We start from the raw sequence: 12236 nt of genomic DNA on the forward strand, positions 1-12236 counted from the left end.
TCGAATTGGTCGCCATCGTATTCGCCTTAAAGATATGGCGACATTACTTATTTGGTGAGAAGTGCCATGTGTATTCGGATCACAAAGTCTCAAATATTTGATGACTCAAAGAGACTTAAATCTGCGACAAAGACGATGGCTCGAGTTGTTAAAAGATTATGAACTCGTTATTGATTATCACCCGGAAAGGCCAATATGGTTGCGGATGCCTTAAGTCGAAATCACCGCTTGCTTTTACTGCGATGAATGTACACTTGTCTATTCTACCCGACAATGTGTTAGTAGCGAATTGAAGGCCAAACCATTGTTGGCTCATCAAATTCGGAAGCTCGAAAAGTTGATGAGGAGTTGCTTGCAAAACGGGTGAGTGTGTTACGAGCAAGGAATCGAGTTTCAAATTGATGATGACGATTGTTTAAGGTTTAGAAGTCGTCTGTGTTCCAAAGAATTGAACTTATTTCGATAATTCTAAATGAAGCCCATTGTAGTCGAATGTCAATCCACCCGTAGTACTAAAATGTACAATGACCAAACGCCAATTTTGGTGGCCGGTATGAAACGAGACATTTCAATTTGTTTCAAGGTGTCCGATATGTCAACAAGTGAAAGCGAACATCAAGTGCCATCGGGATTACTTCAGCCGATCATGATACCCGAATGGAAATGGGATCGAGTCACAATGGACTTTGTATCCGGACTGCCATTGTCAGTGAGTAAGAAGGATGCGATTTGGGTCGTTGTCGATAGACTAACTAAGTCGGCTCACTTTATCCCCGTCGTCGCACGGATTTTTCAATGGACAAATTAGCGGAATTGTACGTTTCTCATTGTGAGATTACACGGGTGCCTATTTCTATCGTGTCGGATAGAGACCCAAGATTTACGTCGCGATTTTGGAAGAAATTGCAAGATGCTTTGGGTACCAAGCTGCATTTTAGCACCGCTTTTCATCCCCAAACCGATGGTCAATCCGAACGGATAATTCAAATACTCGAGGATATGTTGAGATGTTGCATCCTTGAGTTTAGTGGTTCATGGGAACGGTATTTACCTTTGATTGAATTCGCCTACAACAATAGCTTTCAATCAAGTATTAAGATGGCGCCTTACGAGGCTTTATACGATCGTAAATGCCGTACCCCATTATTCTGGTGAACTTAGTGAAGGTAAATTCTTCGGGTTGATTTGGTTAAGGATGCCGAGCAAAAGTTCGAGTAATTCGTGAAAGTTTGAAAGTCGCCGGATCGCCAAAAGTCGTATCGGATTTGAAAAGAAAAGATATTGAATATCGGGTTGGAGACAAGGTCTTTCTCAAAGTTTCACCTTGGGAGAAGGTGCTTAGATTTGGTCGTAAGGGCAAATTGAGTCCGAGGTTTATCGGGCCATATGAAGTATCCGAACGAGTTGGGCCATCGCATATCGATTAATTTTGCCCTTGAGCTCGAAAGGATTCACAACGTTTTCATGTCTCGATGCTTCGACGATATAGGTCGATCCATCGCACGTAATTGCTCCATCGAGATTGAGATTCACCTAATTTGAGCTATGAAGAGGAACCGGTTCGCATTATGAGGCGTGAAGTAAAGAGTTGCGCAATAGGAAAATCCCGTTAGTGAAGGTGTTGTGGCATAAACACGGAATGGAAGAAGCCACTTGGGAACTTGAGGACTCTATGAAAGAGCGATACCGAGCCTATTTACCGTAAGATTTTCGGGACGAAAATTTCTAAGTGGGGAGAGTTGTGACATCCCTAAATCGACCCTAGTCGGAAAGTGGTTTCGGACCACCAAACCGAGTCATAATAATAATTAACCATCATAATTGATGCTCATTATATGTATATATGCATGTGTGAAAATTTCGTGTTTGGATTTTGTTAATAGTAAGTGAATTTTTATCAAATAGGACTTATATGAGAAAATTTAGAAATGTGCTAGGCAATTGTAAGGTGGCCTATTAATACATGTGGGAAAATAGTTGTCCTTGCATGTCAAATAACCCACTTCCTAAGGTGAGTGGCCGGCCATGACAAGAATATGGGCAAGGAACATGTTTCCAACATGTTTAGTTAGTGGATTATGTAGAAAAATAAAGAAATGAAAAAAAATGAGCATGGATGCCCCCCTTTGTTGCCGTGAGTAGAGGAAAAAGAAAGGAAAAAAATTGTTCATTCATTCTCAAAATCTTGGCTGAAAATACTAAGGGAAAAAGGAAGGATTTTTGCTTCATGCTTGGTTTAGAAGAGAACTAGAAGGAGATTTGGTCATACTTGTGTCAAGATTAAGGTATGTTTGAGGTTGTGTCATGAGATTCATGCATGTTTTAGTTGCTAACTTGATGTTCATGTTAGCCCATGGTTCAAATCCTTGTTATGCCATGGAAATGGTATTTGGCCAAGGTTGATATTGTGTTAAAGCCATTGCATGCTAAATGTGAAGCTTGTTGATGATACATGTAATGATGGATTGACTACTCTTGAAATTTCTTTTAGCATTCTTGAGTAAGACATGGAGTTTTCTTTGTTTAACCATGACCAAAAATTGAAAGGGGATGGTGTGGGATGTATTCGCCATGGCATGCTCATAAGTGCGATTTATGCTTGTTGCATTATAGGTAAAAATTTGTGTTTTGATATATGTGTATATGTGTTTGTACATGATGTTACAAATGGATGTGAAAATATGCTAGATTGGGAAAATTTGATTAAATGTTCATGAGATGAAATTAGGTGATTAAAAGATGTTAGTTGACATTGTACATATATATATATATTCGGCCATTAAAGTGAGTATGTAGGTAATGTTGAATCAAGTTTTTGGTGCATATTCGGTTAGGTGTATAATCGACCAAATGGACGATTAGTAAGAATGGTTGCCGAATATACAAGCATACATATGCATGTGTAGTTGAATTATGAATGTTTAGCAAGATGGTTAAACTAGTGATTTATTGATTAAGCTCAAGGAGTTAAAGAAGGAGAATCAAGCAAGGGAAAGACGAAGGTCATCGAGTAGCCGACTTGGAACTATTTTACCCAACACGAGGTAAGTCATTAAGCACGTATTTGATATTGCTTAAATGATTGTAAAATTTATGCAATTGTGTTTAATGGGATGATATATATATATAAATGAAAATGTATGTGTATGGAGTGATGACAATTGTTGAATGTAAAAGAAATAGTGAAATGTGTAGAAAGTTTGCTTTCGGCACTAAGTGTCTTGGCAATACGTGTGTGCGGTGACGAGATTGGCACTAAGTGTGCGTGCTGGAAATATATGGCACTAAGTGTGCATGCTGGAAATATATGGCACTAAGTGTGCGAGCTCGAAGGGCATGGCAATGTGTGTGCGGGCCTAAATCGCATGGCACTAAGTGTGCGAAATCGAGTATTAAGCACTGTGTGTGCGTACTCTATATATATATAAATATCTCCAATCGAACAATTATATGGAGGTGTGTCTCCATCGAGTGAGTATGGACAGCGGATCGGTAAGTACCTTGAGCTCATGACGAATAGGTAATACGTTCATGCTTGGGGTTGAATTTGGTAAGCCTTAAATCTATGTGATGATTGAAATTGTATGGTTGTGCTGGAAAATGAGTTAATGTGTAAAAATGCTTGATTACCTTGTTGTGTAGAATATGAAATGTGGATGTATGAATTGGTGCGAGATTGGACCAAAAGGTCCGAGGTATTATGGTATAGATTCGATATGGACGAGTACCTAGCCTCATTTGTTGTACATGTAGTAGTAACTTTATCGGTGGATTGACGAATGCTTATGACTTACTGAGTTGTAAACTCACTCGGTGTTTTCTTGTCACCCATTTTAGGTCTCTTGGACTCGTATTGTTGCGTGCTTTCGGAACCGTCGTTGAAGTCATCACACCGGCTGAAATCTTGTGGTATTGTTTTTTGTTGTTGAAGAACATTTGGCATGTATAGGCTATTATATTTTGTCGAATTGTGGGTTGTAAACTTTAAGCCATGTGAAAATGGCCTATGTGGTCGTCGAGTGGGATGCTAGAACCTATAGCCACGAGTCTTAGAAACTCAAATTTTGTTAAGGTGGCCATAATTTGTGTCATGTATGATGGATGATTAAGGCCAAGGAAAAATTCATGAAATTGGCATAGTCTACTGCAGTAACTGTTGCGGACAGCAGCAGTGAGATGAGATTGAAAAATCACTAAAAATAGTATAAGTAGAATTAAATAGTGAGTAAATTATGGAACTGATCCTTGATGAATCTATTTTTATATGGACGAAACGAAACGACCATATGAGCAGTATACTGGGAGATATTAAAGTTCTCGTGAGACAGGGCCAGAACGATTTCTGGGTCCCCTGTCGTGACTTTGAAAATTTACCATAAATTATCCAGAAAGAATTAGGAGTCATGCCTTATATGTACAGATTCCATTTTGAGTCTAGTTTCATTAGAAACAAACGGCACCAGTATTAAAGCCCTGTACAGAAAGATATTCAAGTTGTAACGCGCGGAGGTCAGAGCAGTCGATCCCTGTAACATGGGTGACTTTAACTAATAAACTGTACCAATTGGCCCAACCAAAATTCTAAAAATAAATCCATGGATGGATATATGAGTCTAAATTCAGGGAAAATTTACGAAACCAGTTTCCGAGTTTTGGAACTCGAGATATGATTTTTAAGGCGACGGTGACGCAGTTTTCCAGCCTGTCCAGAAATGCCAAATTGGTCGGTACTTTAAGAGGATTTGTCTCGTTAACCCCTCGTGTCCGACACCGGCGTCGGTCACGAGTTAGGGGTGTTACAAGACCTCAAAATAATCATAAAATAAATATTTTTACGTCAAATTTGTGGTTCCAAAACCACTATTCTGACTAGGCCCTATTTCGGGATATTACAAGAACACCATGTAATCTCACAATTTTGGAAATATACAACTCAGCTAGTTTATCAAGCAAGAAATCTATACGTACCACAATAAAATAAGCTAATTTCGTCAATCTGTCAACCGTAACCCAGATCGCATCTTTCTTTCTCAGAGATAAGGGAAAACCCGATACGAAATCCATTATTACTCTATCCCAATTCCACTTAGGAATCATAATAGGCTGTAATAAACCTAACGACACTTGATGCTCAGTTTTGACTTGTTAACTGATAAACCGTAATTTATACATATTTTTACCCCATGTTTAACGCATTTTATGGATGATTTATTATTAGAATTGGTGAATTCGATGCTCTGAATGCTTTAATTTCATGTTTTATACTTAGGAGAGCATAGGAAAGCGAAAGGAACGAGAAAAGGGCCAAAACCGAAGAAAATGGGCCAAAGTACGAAATCAACACGGCCAGGACCTCTTCACACAGCCATACCACACGGCCGTGTCAATTTGGCAGGCTTGAGCACACTCTGAAGTAATCACACACGGGCATGTCATACGGACGTGTCCCTGCCAGATTGCTTTCATCTCTTTCCTTCTCGGCCAGGAATGGAAGTTGTCATTAAGCTTATTTGGATCAATCGATAGTGTGCTTATCGCTCTACTTCATTTGATTCTCATGCCAGTGGACTCGTCGCTCATCTTTAGGCCTTATTAGCTTCATTTCTGAAGTGAGCATGAAGTTTAAATTGAATAGATACTGAAAAAGCTAATTTTGAGGGCTCTTAGGCATTCCAAAGACTATAAATACACCCTAGAGGAGGAAGAAAAGGGAGGCACAGAATAGGGAGTAAGGAATTACTCCAAGGAAGCCGATTGATCCATTTTAGAAGCCGGATTCACCATCAAGACTAAAGATCGCTCCTCAATTTCCCTTCAGGAGTTTTCGGATTTCTTTATGTTTTGTATTCGTTATTCTTCTGAGATGTTTTCCTTTTTAGTTATGAACTAAATCCCCTAAATACCTAAGTGGAATGAAACCTAAGACGAATATTGTTATTATTTTCGGAATTGTATGATAAATATTTAACTTGTTCTTAATTATGTGTTCTTAATTTTTATTTTTATATCCCAGGATACTGATTCAAGATAAGCTCTTATTCAGAGGAGGAATAGACCCTGTCTAAGAGTACATTTGTCATAATTAAGCGAAGTTGTTTGCATGCCTAGACATAGGGTGACAAGATTTTTCTGGATTAGGGTGAAACCTAATAAGGGGATCCATAGATCGAGTTAATGCAACCCTAGGGTGTTAATTAGAGAAAAGTCTCAATTATTCAATCTAGGGATTAGACGTTATTAGTCTTGAATAGGGATAATAACATAACTTAAGGATCTCTACGGAACAAGTTAAATGAATAAATCGTTTGATTCGGAGCCAGAATAACAAGTACAGTGTAGGTGGATTTTTCCTTAGGTATTGTCTTAATTCAATCAATTTTCCCAAAAGCAATTCCCCAATTCCATTCTCTGTGAATTCTTAGTTTAGATAATTAGTTAGTTAAAACAAAAAACCTCTTTATTCTTAGGCTAGATAATAAAAAGACAGTCATTACTAGTACTTTTAGTTCCTTTGGGTTCGACAATCCAGTCTTGCTAAAACTATACTACTGTTCGATAGGTACACTTGCCTACATTGTGATAATAGTTAGTTTCAAGAACGATTAATTTTAAATATTTAAAACCTATCACGAAATCATGTGATCAAGTTTTTGGCGTCGTTGCCGAGGAACTAAGATATTAGGAACACTCAATTTTTATTACTTTAGCCACTTGTTTTTATTGCAATTTAATTTAATTTTATTACTTTTTTTTCCTTCTCTTGGCAGGTTTTTATAGTTTATGATTAGAAGAAACCCGTCAGGACCACTACTTTTTGACGAAGATATCGATCGCACAGTTTGCAGAAACCAAAGAGAAATAACGCGAAGCTTAAGATACACAGAGAATGAGACTCAAACCCCAACTGCAGAGATGGCTAAAAACCAAGACAATCAGCTACCTCCTACAATTATGGTTAATCAAAATCCTACTCCACACACTATGTATGATTATGCTAAACCTTCTTTAACAAGAACTGAATCGAGCATAGTTAGACCTGCTGTAGCTGCAAATACTTTTGAACTAAAACCTAACACTATTCAAATGATACAGCAATTTGTTCAGTTTGATGGTTTGCAGGATGAGGATCCCAATGCTCATTTAGCCAACTTCTTAGAACTATGCAATGCATGTAAAATTATGGTGTTTCTGATGATGCCATTCATCTTCGGTAATTCCCTTTTTCGTTGAGGAACAAAGCTAAACAGTGGTTGAACTTATTACCACGGGGGTCAATCACTACTTGGGAACAAATGACTGAAAAATTTCTATTAAAGTATTTCCCGCCGGCTAAAATGGCCAAATTACGTAATGATATCTCTTCGTTTGTGCAGATGGACTTAGAAACTCTTTATGATGCATGGAAGAGATACAAGGACTTACTAAGAAGGTACCCTCACTACGGGTTACCGCTTTGGCTTCAGGTTCAAACATTCCATAATGGCCTAAATCCTTTGACTCAGCAAATGGTTAACGCAGCTGCTTACGGAACCATCAATAATAAAACACCTGAAGATGCTTATGAGTTTATAGAGGATATGTCACTGAATAACTATCAATGGCAAGTCATGAGGACAAAACCAACTAAAACAACAGGCGTTTATAATGTCGATTCGATTACTATGCTATCAAACCAGGTAGAACTTCTAAATAAAAAGGTTAATGGTTTTCTTAGTTCTTCACAGGTTCACCCAGTAATGCAGTGCGAAGCAAGTGGAGGTGGAACAAGCAATTCAGAATACCAACCTTATGGCCATAACATAGATAACGAGCAATTAAATTACATGGGTAATAATCCTCGACCTCAAAACAATCCATATAGTAACACTTACAATGCAGGTTGGAAGAACCACCCCAATTTCTCGTGGGGCAGTTAAGGAAATCAAAGACCACAACCACCTCCAGGCTACCAACAACCACCCTACCAATAGGAAAAGAAACTGAACCTTAAAGAGATGCTCACAAAGTTTATCTCGGTGTCAGAAACACATTTCCCAGACACCAAGTCGATCCAAGGGCTCGAAACTCAGATAGGCCAGCTTTCCAAACTAATCTCCGAACAACCACAAGGGAACTTGCCAAGTAATACTGAACCTAAACCAAGGGAACAACTCAACACGATTAATGTTCAAGGTGAAGAAGGATTTGTTGAGCCTGAGCCAGAATTGAGGCAAGAAAAGGTCAAGGTGAGGTAAATCACAATAAAAACAAATCAGTGAATGTCAAATATAAACCTTGTGTGCCATACCCTAACGCGACAAGAAGAGACCACTCAGATGAACAATTTCGTAAATTCCTTAAACTCTTAAAAAAATTACATATTAACTTACCGTTTATTGAAGTTCTATCACAGATGCCAAACACAATAAAATTTTTAATGGAGCTTTTAGCAAATAAGCGGAAGATGGACGAGGCATCGCATGTAGAGCTAAACGCAGTTTGCTCAGCTATTCTCTAAAATAAACTACCCAACAAACTTAAAGATCCAGGGAGTTTTACAATTCATTGCTTGATTGGTAGTTTAGATGTTAATAATGCGTTAGCTGATTGGGGGGCTAGTATTAACGTCATTCCTTACAAAATGTTCAAACAATTAAGTCTCAGGAAACCCAAACAAACTAGGATGAGCATTCAATTAGTAAATAAAACTATAAGATTTCCTAGGGGTATTATTGAAGATGTGTAGTTAAAATCGATAAATTTATATTTCCCGTTGACTTTATTGTTCTAGACATAGAGGAGGATAGCAACACTCCTTTAATTCTAGGAAGGCCTTTTTTAGTAAATGCTAAAACAATTATTGATGTTGGCACAGGTGAACTCACACTCTGTGTGGGAGATGAAACAATCACCCTTCAAGATCGCAATTCTGGAGACACAATGGAAATTAAAGGTGATCGTCTAAACCATTCTACTAAAAATAACAATATGGTGCAACCTTCTTTGCAGGAAATGAGTCTGAAGGAAGTACATGAACCATTCTCAAGCAATAGAAGAGGACCCATTCATGAAGATCGAAGGCTACAAATTGAGGAGCTAGATGAATGGCGGATGAATAAACTGAGAACACCTAACAAACTGAATCTACAACAGAACAAGCTCAATCCTTTTCCAAATCAACTTAATGTTGGAGATAGAGTCTTATTAGATACCACAGATCCCCACATTGTCGCTACCACATCGAATGAAGAAATCCCTCTTACGGTACTCAGCATTTTCCCATTCAGTACGGTCGAGGTGAGTCATCCTAAGTTCAGCACTTTTAAGGTAAACAACACCCATTTAAAACCTTATTTTGATGAGATTAATAGCAGGAAAGAGGAGTATAAACTCCTCAAACAACTATGATCATTCAACGAAGAGGTAAGTCGAGCTTAGACTATAAATAAGCGCTTCTCAGGAGGCAACCCGAGCACTAACTGTATTAACTTCTTTAAAATTTAGTCTTCAACATCTAATTACTAACGGAGCGCTTGAATACAGGTTTTCCACAGGGACACGGCCAAGAGCACGGGCGTGCTTAGGGCTGTGTGAAAACAGGACAACAATTTTTCCCAAACACGGGCTAGGACAAAAAGCCACGGTCGTGCGATATGGTCTTGGTCGAACCTGCCAAAACAACACGAGGGTGAGACACGCTTGTGTGGAAGAATCGTGGGTGAACCTATTAAAACAGCACTGGCGTACGACATGCCCGTGTCTAGTTCCCGTGGTCGAACCTGTTAGATAGACACAGGCGTGGGTCTGAATACACGAGCGTGGGAGAAGCGAACAACGTCAGACACGGCCGTGGGCACCCACACGCCCAAGGAACACGAGCGTGTACTAAATGTCAGACGCACCCAAATTCAAAATTCGCGAATCACACGGGCTGATATTGGGGAACACGGGCGTGTTACCTGGCCGTGTGCCCCAAAATCTATAAATACCCTGCACTATTCATTGTCTTCCCCACTCAAAATCCCTTACCCTAGCCACTGCAATTCCACACGGCCTCCTTGCCACGCCTGTGCACCGCCTCCAACTCCATTTTTGACGCCCATTCTCCTCTTTCTAGTGTTTGTTCACTCTTTTCTCGTTTATTCTTACTAATTTCTAGGGCTATTTATCTTAATAATATGAAATTTTTCATGTTCCTTTCTTATTTTTATCATACAAATGTTATATCAAGAATAGTTATTATCTTTCTCATGTTAAAATTCTTACTCATTATATGATTTCTCTACTTTATTTGATTAGTTAGAAGTAAATATTCATGATTGGAACAATATATATACTCATGTCTTTAGTGTTAACATTTTTCATCATTCACACATGTTGCATTCCATGAAATTCGTTGCCATTTTTATGCTATACAATTGATTGCTTTGATTAACTTGTTAGTCTTAGTAGTTGATGAAATTATGATTGTTATTTACAAATTCTCTTCATTTTACTTTGATCATTCCTCAAAATGAATTAATGGTTTTTGATTGCAAGTACCATGTCGTCTTCACAAGGAAAGAAAACCATCGTACCTGCTTCGAAGAAGAGGAAGGGAGCGTCATCTTCCACGGGTCCAACCACGAAAATTTGTCACCCTCTCTTGCAGTTCCCCCGAGGGCCCGAAGAAGAGCTTTTCCAAATACTTCAGGCCCGACCTTTAATTACGGGCCGCTGCATCGACTGGGCTATCGTGGAACAAGTTTAGTTGGCTGATGCGATTTGGGCCCTCCTAACCACCAACCCTTGGGAGCTGTTCTTTGGGACCATCGAACCAACATACCTTGAACTCATGATGGAACTATGCTCAACGTTCCATCTTCAGACAGTAATGGTGAATTACGATGATCCCGGCACGGTCCAGTTTCGCCTAGGCGGGTTGGTCCGCCAGCTAAGCATCCCAGAGTTCGATATTGCAGTGGGCTTATATGCCGAGGAGTTCAAGGAGGAGAATGAACTACATGCTCTCACTCGTCACATACATTTCTCTCCTTCGAAGTGCTGGCACACTTTGGCCCCTAGCGCAGCTTCCTACAATCCTAGCCGCTCCAAGGCATTAGTTCTCCCACCATCCCTGGGATACCTACATGCCATTTTGGCTCACACGATTACAGGGAGGTGAGAGAGCACTGGCGACATCAACACTCACGACGCCTACTTCTTATGGTATTTGTCACATGGGCACGTCATCGACCTTGCCTATTTCATCGCCCTCGCGATTCAACATCAGACGAAGCGGCATAAGAAGGGGGTCATCTCCATTGGCCCCTATGTTACTCAGTTAGCTCAACACTTCGGGCTCCTCAGCACGCGGCCCAGGAATCATCCCTTACCTTCATCGGCCAGATGTCTCCACAAGGCATCTCGAGCATGCTTAGCATGAGGATGATCGAGAGGCGTCGAGGAACCTACCCTCCCCAATATCATCTCGCCCAATCTACTGAGGAGGAGGCCTACGAGGACATTCCTGATGATGTCCCTCCACAGCACGAGGACCCACCGACTCAGCCGCCACCACCACCCTTTCATCCAATTCATGTGGCGGCTTCATTTGCTGACATCTCTGAGTGCCTCACTAGATTCGAGCAGCAGTGTTTTCAATGATTTGACAACATTGATACTACTCTATAGCAAATTTTTCAGCACCTCCACATCTCATCACCAGACCCACCTCGCGAACCATCCAGCGATGAAGATGTTTAAAAAAATTTATTTATTATTTTATGTTTTTTTTTTATTAAAATTACATTTTATTTTTATTAGATTTTAGAATTTTTTGAGTGCGTCAGTATTGAACTATTATTCTAGAACTTGCTTGATTATGCATGTCGAGACCACACCATTTGATTTGATATGTCAAAATGATTAAGGCACTTAGGATTAACCCACTCATACCATGAAAAGCCTACCTCCACGATTAACCCCTAGTAAACCCCCTTGAGCCTAATAAGCCATTTCTTGTATTACCCTTAATATTAACCCTTAACCCATTATTGTTGAAATCCCCTAAATTAATCCCTATTTTTTTCGAGATTTGAGTTGAGTAAATTGCTTAGCTATGTCTTGTTCTTAATAGTTACTCTATCTTATTTAACTTGTTTTTTTTAAAAAAAAAACTATGTCTACACATTAGTAATTCCATATTCTGAGAAGAAGCTCTATTGTACGCAAGTGATGATTAACTCTTTGTCTAGTTAGGCAATTTTTCAATTCAA

The 12236-nt window shown here is 39.3% G+C and overlaps 1 non-coding gene across 1 annotated transcript; it reads right to left on the minus strand.

The window, feature by feature from the left end:
* Window positions 1-7341: 7341 nt before the first annotated feature.
* Window positions 7342-7447, minus strand: LOC128282813 (small nucleolar RNA R71). Its single transcript, XR_008273167.1, has one exon. It is a non-coding gene; the product is annotated as a small nucleolar RNA R71 (small nucleolar RNA).
* Window positions 7448-12236: the final 4789 nt, after the last annotated feature.

This window comes from Gossypium arboreum, chromosome 10, assembly GCF_025698485.1.
Source record: "Gossypium arboreum isolate Shixiya-1 chromosome 10, ASM2569848v2, whole genome shotgun sequence".
Taxonomy (NCBI): domain Eukaryota; kingdom Viridiplantae; phylum Streptophyta; class Magnoliopsida; order Malvales; family Malvaceae; genus Gossypium; species Gossypium arboreum.